The sequence below is a fragment of the Molossus molossus genome, unplaced genomic scaffold (genome assembly GCF_014108415.1).
Source record: "Molossus molossus isolate mMolMol1 unplaced genomic scaffold, mMolMol1.p scaffold_m16_p_1, whole genome shotgun sequence".
NCBI lineage: Eukaryota > Metazoa > Chordata > Mammalia > Chiroptera > Molossidae > Molossus > Molossus molossus.
The window spans coordinates 181896949-181902948 of record NW_023425344.1 but is presented as its reverse complement, the minus strand read 5'-3'; the positions used below and the strand labels follow the sequence as shown (position 1 = coordinate 181902948).

The window sequence follows — 6000 nt, the reverse complement described above, 5'->3', positions numbered from 1 at the left end:
TATATATATATATATATATATATATATATATATCTTTTTGATGTTATCCAATAGCTTACTGATGCTCTGTTTGATTTCTGTGTTTTTCTCTCTGTTTCATTTTGGATAGTCTTTTTCTGTATCTTCAAGATCACTAACGACTTCCCCCCACCCTCACCCCCCCACCCCGACGTGGTTAATATGGTATTAATCCCATCCAGTGTATTTTTTAATCTCAGATACATACTTTGTATGTCTAGAAGTTAATTTTTAAAATATATTCCATTTGTCTCCTCATGCTTATGCTTTTCTCTGTTCTTTACTATATTGAATGTATTTATAATAGCTGTTTAAAGTTCTTGTCTGCCAGTTCTATCATCTGTACTATTTCTGGGTCTGTTTTTATTGAGTGATATTTCCCTTTGTTTGAAGCCCTGTTAATTTCTGTTTGGATGCCAGACATTGTGATTTTACATTGTTATGTGTTGGATATATTTGTTTGTTTTCCTTTAAATATTTTTTGGATTTGTTCTAGGATACAGTTATTTGAAAATAGTGTGATTCATTCAAGGCCCGTAATGTTTTTGAAGGTCTTTTTCACTCTGGTGAGTATACAGTCCTTTGTGAGCATCACAGTTTTATTTCACTGCCCCTTTCCAGTGGTCCTTTGCCTGACCTTCATTGTTTCCTTACACACATGCACATAAATACTCAGCCAAAGGTTTAAGGGGAACCCTCTCTAGGTATCCAGAGCTCATTCTTTTTTTTTTTATCCTTACCCGAGGACATTTTTCCGTTTCTTTGCTCAGACTCAGATAGAGTGGGAGGGGGAGAGAGAGAGAGAGAGAGAAACATCGATGTGAAAGGGACACATTGAGTGGCTGCCACCTGCAGCACCCAACCATGGCCGGGGACAAACTGCAGCCGAGGTACATGCCCTTATCGGGAACTGAACCCGGGTCTCTCGGGACCACAGGCCAACGCTCTAACTGCTGAACCAAACCGGCCAGGGCCAGAGCTCATTCTTTATGCAGCTCTCTTTAGTGTTCTGCCTTGCCTTGGCCTCCCCAAAACTTTCCATTCTGTTTCCTCAACTCAAAAGAGACTGCTAGGCTCTGTTTGGGCTCCTATTCTTGTGCTATGGCCTGGAAACTCTCTAGGCAGTGAGGTGGGGACAGTTATAAGGCTTACCTCATTTATTTCTCTTTATACTACACTGTCTGTTGTCTCATGTCTAAAATCCATTGTTTCATTCATATATTTTGTCTGTTTTTCTAGTTGTTTAAGTTAGGAGGATACATTTGGCCCCTATTACACTGTGGAGACCAGAAGCTGAAATGGTCTGGTGGGAATATTTAATCTCAAAGAGGAGTCATATTTCACAGTTATGGTATCATTAGAAATCTATATATTATCTTTATGCTCAAATATAGAGTAAAAAATATTTTCTTACACTTTAGACACATTATAAGCTCTTCTGATGATTAATTCTAGCACTGTTCCCATTGAGATTTAAATGTAGGTAAAAATAAATTTTCTATTTTTCTATTAAAGAGCAGAATCTTGTATAAACTATATGTGGCTTGTATAAAACCATGCTGTTATCTACTTAGTGAATTATCTAGCTTCTCTCCAAATGTAGGATAATTTTGAATTTTATTACTTCAGCCTGTCTAGATTATAGTAGTCTTAACTGGACTTCCTTTCCTCTTGCATTATACCCTTCCTTGCTCTGAAGTCCTACAGTGGCTCCGCCTTGTCTACTGAAATGGAATAAAATTTTTCCTGTACCTAGCCTGATTTTTAGTCTTAACTCAATTTACCTTTCAGGTCTATATAGTCTTTCTCCACAATCAGTACTCTTTTCCATTTAGATTAATGTATGCATTCATTTAGCCATGCACTTGTATGTTGTGCTGGTTTCCTTTGCTTACCTCCTCAGTCAGTTAGCTTTTGCCTTGAAACAAACCATTCCAAAAGTTCAGAGGCTAGAACAATAATCATTTATTATCTATCTATTCCATGGGTGGACAGTTTGACTGGGTTCAGCTGAATGGTTCTTTTTGTTGTTGTTGTTCAGATAGAGTAGGAGGGAGAGAGAGGAAGAGAGAGAGAGACACAACAATGTGAAAGGGACACATCGAGTGGCTGCCACCCACACAACCCAACCAGGGCCGGGGACAAACTGCAACCGAGGCATGCGCCCCTAGTGGGAACCAAACCCCAGTCTCTCTGGACTGCAGGCTGATGCTCTAACCGCTGAGCAAAACTGGCCAGGGCTGAATGGTTCTTTTGATCTTGTTTGGGCTCACTTATTATGTGAAACAGCTTGGGTTTCTTCACAATCTGGATTCCTAAACCAGTAAAACAGGGCATGTTTCCAGTGCATAAGTGCTTTTCAAGCATCTGGGTCATGTTTGTTGATGTCCCATTAGTCAGAGCAAGTCACAAAGCCAACCCCAATTTCCAGGATGGAGAAAGAAACCCTTATCTCTTGCCCTGGCCGGTTTGGCTCAGCGGTTAGAGCGTCGGCCTGCGGTCCTGAGAGACCCGGGTTCGGTTCTCGCTAAGGGCGCGTACCTTGGTTGCAGTTTGTCCCTGGCCCTGGTTGGTTGTGCGGGTGGCAGCCACTCGATGTGTTCCTTTCACATCGATGTTTCTCTTTCTCTCTCTGTTCCTCTCTCTCCCTCCCACTCTACCTGAACAAAAAATGGAAAAATGTCCTCGGGTGAGGATAAAAAAAAAAAAAAAAAAAAGAAACCCTTATCTCTTGGTGTGAGTTGCAGCAAGGTCACATTGTAAAGGGAAGTTATATTGAGGAATGGAAGGAATTTGTGGCTATTTTGCAATCTTCCAAACCACTATAAATCCTCTCTGCCTCCTCTCAGAAACTTTGTATGGTCACCCTGTCCCATGCATTATACTTCTTTCTACCTTTTAACGTATTTATAATAACTTATTGAATTACTATATGTTGAATTTTCAAATTCTCAATTATTTGCTTGAGAACTACTTAATTTCATTCAGCTGTATGGGAGGTGAAAGACATTTCATTTATCCTTTTATTAATTAAAAATTTATTGAAAGGTTGTTCAATAATAACTATTATGCTAGTATTAAGAATAAAGATGAGACTTCTGGTCAAGATCCAGCGTAGGTAAACGTGGTACTTGCCTCCTCCCACAACCATATCAAAATTACAGCTAAACTAAGAACAAACATCCTTTAGGACTGCCAGAAATTGAGCTGAATGGAAGTCCTACAGCTACGAAATTAAAGAAGCCACAAGGAGACTGGTAGGAGGGGCAGAGGGGCAGACAGTCTGGTTCTACACACACGTGTGGCAGATAAAAATCAGGAGGATACCTCTGCTGAAGGTCCTCCCTGAGGAGCAAGGTGTCCCATCCCACACCAGGCGCCCAGCTCAGGCAGGGTTCCAGTGCCAGGAAGAGAAGTCCCTATACTTCTGGCTGTAAAAACCAGTGGGAATTAAGGCTGAGGGAGGCTGAGGCTGCTGGAGCCCCAGGCAGCTCCTCTTAAAGGGCCCACACACGGACTTACTGAGACCCACCCCCTCTGAGTTCCAGCACAGAGAGGGGGCAGCTTGAAAGGCACAAGAGATATACTGGGAAGAACTGAGTTGTTTGGCATCAGGGGAGGGCTGGAGAGGCAGCTTTCTCCTGGACGGACGTGCTTTCTCCTGGACAGAAGTGCTGGTAGAGGCCTTTGTTCCTTTGGTGAGCTCTTCTCCCATGAGGCCTGCAGACAGGCGCCATATCTGGGACTCCAGCAACCTGGCTCACACGGTTTGCCCTTCCCTGGTGATCCCCTGAGGCCCTGCCCCGCTGAACTTTTGGGCCCACCCAAGCTGTTTCCAAAGGCTTTAACCTAGGATTGGCCTGTTTTGGCTCCTGCCTCAGATTTTCCTAAATTCTTTCAAACAAGCAGCAACAAGCAGCATCTGGCCACAGCAAGCCCCGTACCTCTCCCTAAGTGGCCCCAGGCCTGGCACTAGAAGCAGCAAGACTTGGTTCACAGCTTGGCTTTGACTGGGCACCTCCAAGCCCAGCACAAGAAGCAGCCATCTACAGATCACTTTGTAGCTTATGCCAGGTGGCCACAGGTAGAACACAGACAATGGCTGACCTTGCCCCAAAGCCAGCACACCCAGTGGACAGCTTCAGACCACGTTGAAGCACCACCACCCAACCACCTCCACAAGTGACACACTCAAGGAATGAATTAGGGGGTACCGGGTACCAGAACCCTGCCAAAGTAAGTCTTGCTCTGTGTGGTGGAACCCTGCACAGCCGATCCTCCAAGGTATAGTCAGAGTTCAGTGGTCAGTGGGCACAGCCAGTTCTTGCAGCTGATGAGCCTGAGTAAAACCCTCCCATTGACTTGCCAGCAGCAATCAGGATTCAATTACAACAGAAGGGTGTAAAGTCCACACAAGGGGTGCACCTCGAGGGCTCAGCTGGGTGACCAGGGAGGCTGTGCCACTGGACCCTACATGACACCTACTACAACAGGCCACCCTAGGAAGCTTAGAAGACATAGCAGCTCTACCTGATACACAGAAACAAACAGGGAAGCTGCCAAAATGAGGAGACCAAGAAACATGTCCCAAATGAAAGAACAGAATGAAACTCCAGGAAAAGAACTAAACAAAATGGAGAGAAGCAATCAAAAAGATGCAGAGTTCAAAACACTGCTTATAAGGATGTTCAGTGAACTTAGTGAGAATTTCAAGGAACTTCATGAGGACTTCATGAGCTTAAAAAAGGACCAGTCAGAAATGAAGGCTGCACTAACTGAAATAAAGAATAATTTACAGGGAATCAGTAGTAGAGTAGGTGAAGTCAAGGAGCAAACCATGGATTTGGAACATAAAGAAGCAAAAAACAATCAGAACAGCAAAAAGAAAGAAGAATCAAAAAAAAAAAAAATGAAGATAGTATAAGGAGCCTGTGGGATGGCTTCAAGCATACCAACATTCACATCATGGGAGTGCTAGGAGAAGAGGGAGGACAAGAAACCTATTGGAAAAAATAATGACAGAAAACTTACCTAATTTGGTGAAGGGAACAGACATACAAGTTTAGGAAGCACAGAGAGTTCCAAACAAGATGAACCCAAAGAGGTCTACACTAAGACACATCATCATCAAAATGCAAAAGGCTAAAGACAAAGAATATTAAAAGCAACAAGAGAAAAGTAGTTACCTATTATGGAGCTCTCATAAGGCTGTTAGCTGATTTCTGAAAAGAAACTTTGCTGGTCAGAAGGGAGTGGCATAAAATATTTAAAGTGATGAAAAGCAAGGACCTACAACTAAGATTACTCTATCCTGCAAAGCTATCATTTAGAATCAATGGCCATATAAAAAAGTTTATCACCAGCAAACCAGTACTATATGAAATGTTGACAGGTCTTTGATAAAATAATATGATCAATAAAATGGCAATAGCCCTGGCTGGTTTGGCTCAGCGTTAGAGTGTCAACCTGGGTTTGGTTCCCGCTAAGGGCACATGCCTTGGTTGTGGTTTGTCCCCGGCCCCAGTGGGGTTGTGTGGGTTGCAGCCGGTCGTGTGTCTCTCTCACGTCGATGTTTCTCTCTCCCTCCCTCCCTCTCTCTCTCCCACTCTATCCGAGGATAGATGCAAAAAGTGTCCTCGGGTGAGGGGAAAAAAAGTAATAAATATCTATCGACAGTTGAATCTACAAAGAAAATGAGCAAGCAGAACAGAAACACACTCATAGAATCAGAGAACTTCTTGTTGTTCTTGGTTTCCCGATGGGGGCGGGTTGGGTGAAAAAGATGAAGAGATTAAGAAGTACAAATTGGTTAGTAGAATGATTAACCTCAAAGGGAAGGCGGGAGGTGGGGTGGAAAGAGAGACACCAAATAACTTACATGCATATATGCTTAACCAATAGACATAGACAGTAGTGGGGGAAGGTGGGGGATGGGGTGGAGGGGGGTCAAGGGGGGGTAAAAGGAGGGACATCTGTAATACA

At 43.3% G+C, this 6000-nt stretch overlaps 1 protein-coding gene across 2 annotated transcripts in view; it reads left to right on the top strand.

Annotated features, from left to right (window-relative positions):
• Positions 1–503: 503 nt before the first annotated feature.
• TTBK2 (tau tubulin kinase 2) overlaps positions 504–6000 on the top strand; it is a 170361-nt gene continuing 164864 nt past the window's right edge. The window contains exon 1 of one of the 2 annotated variants that reach the window (XM_036261809.1): positions 504–584. The gene's annotated coding sequence lies outside the window, so the exon portion shown is untranslated. The remainder of the gene's footprint in view (positions 585–6000) is intronic. The other variant, XM_036261799.1, reaches the window with a different exon arrangement.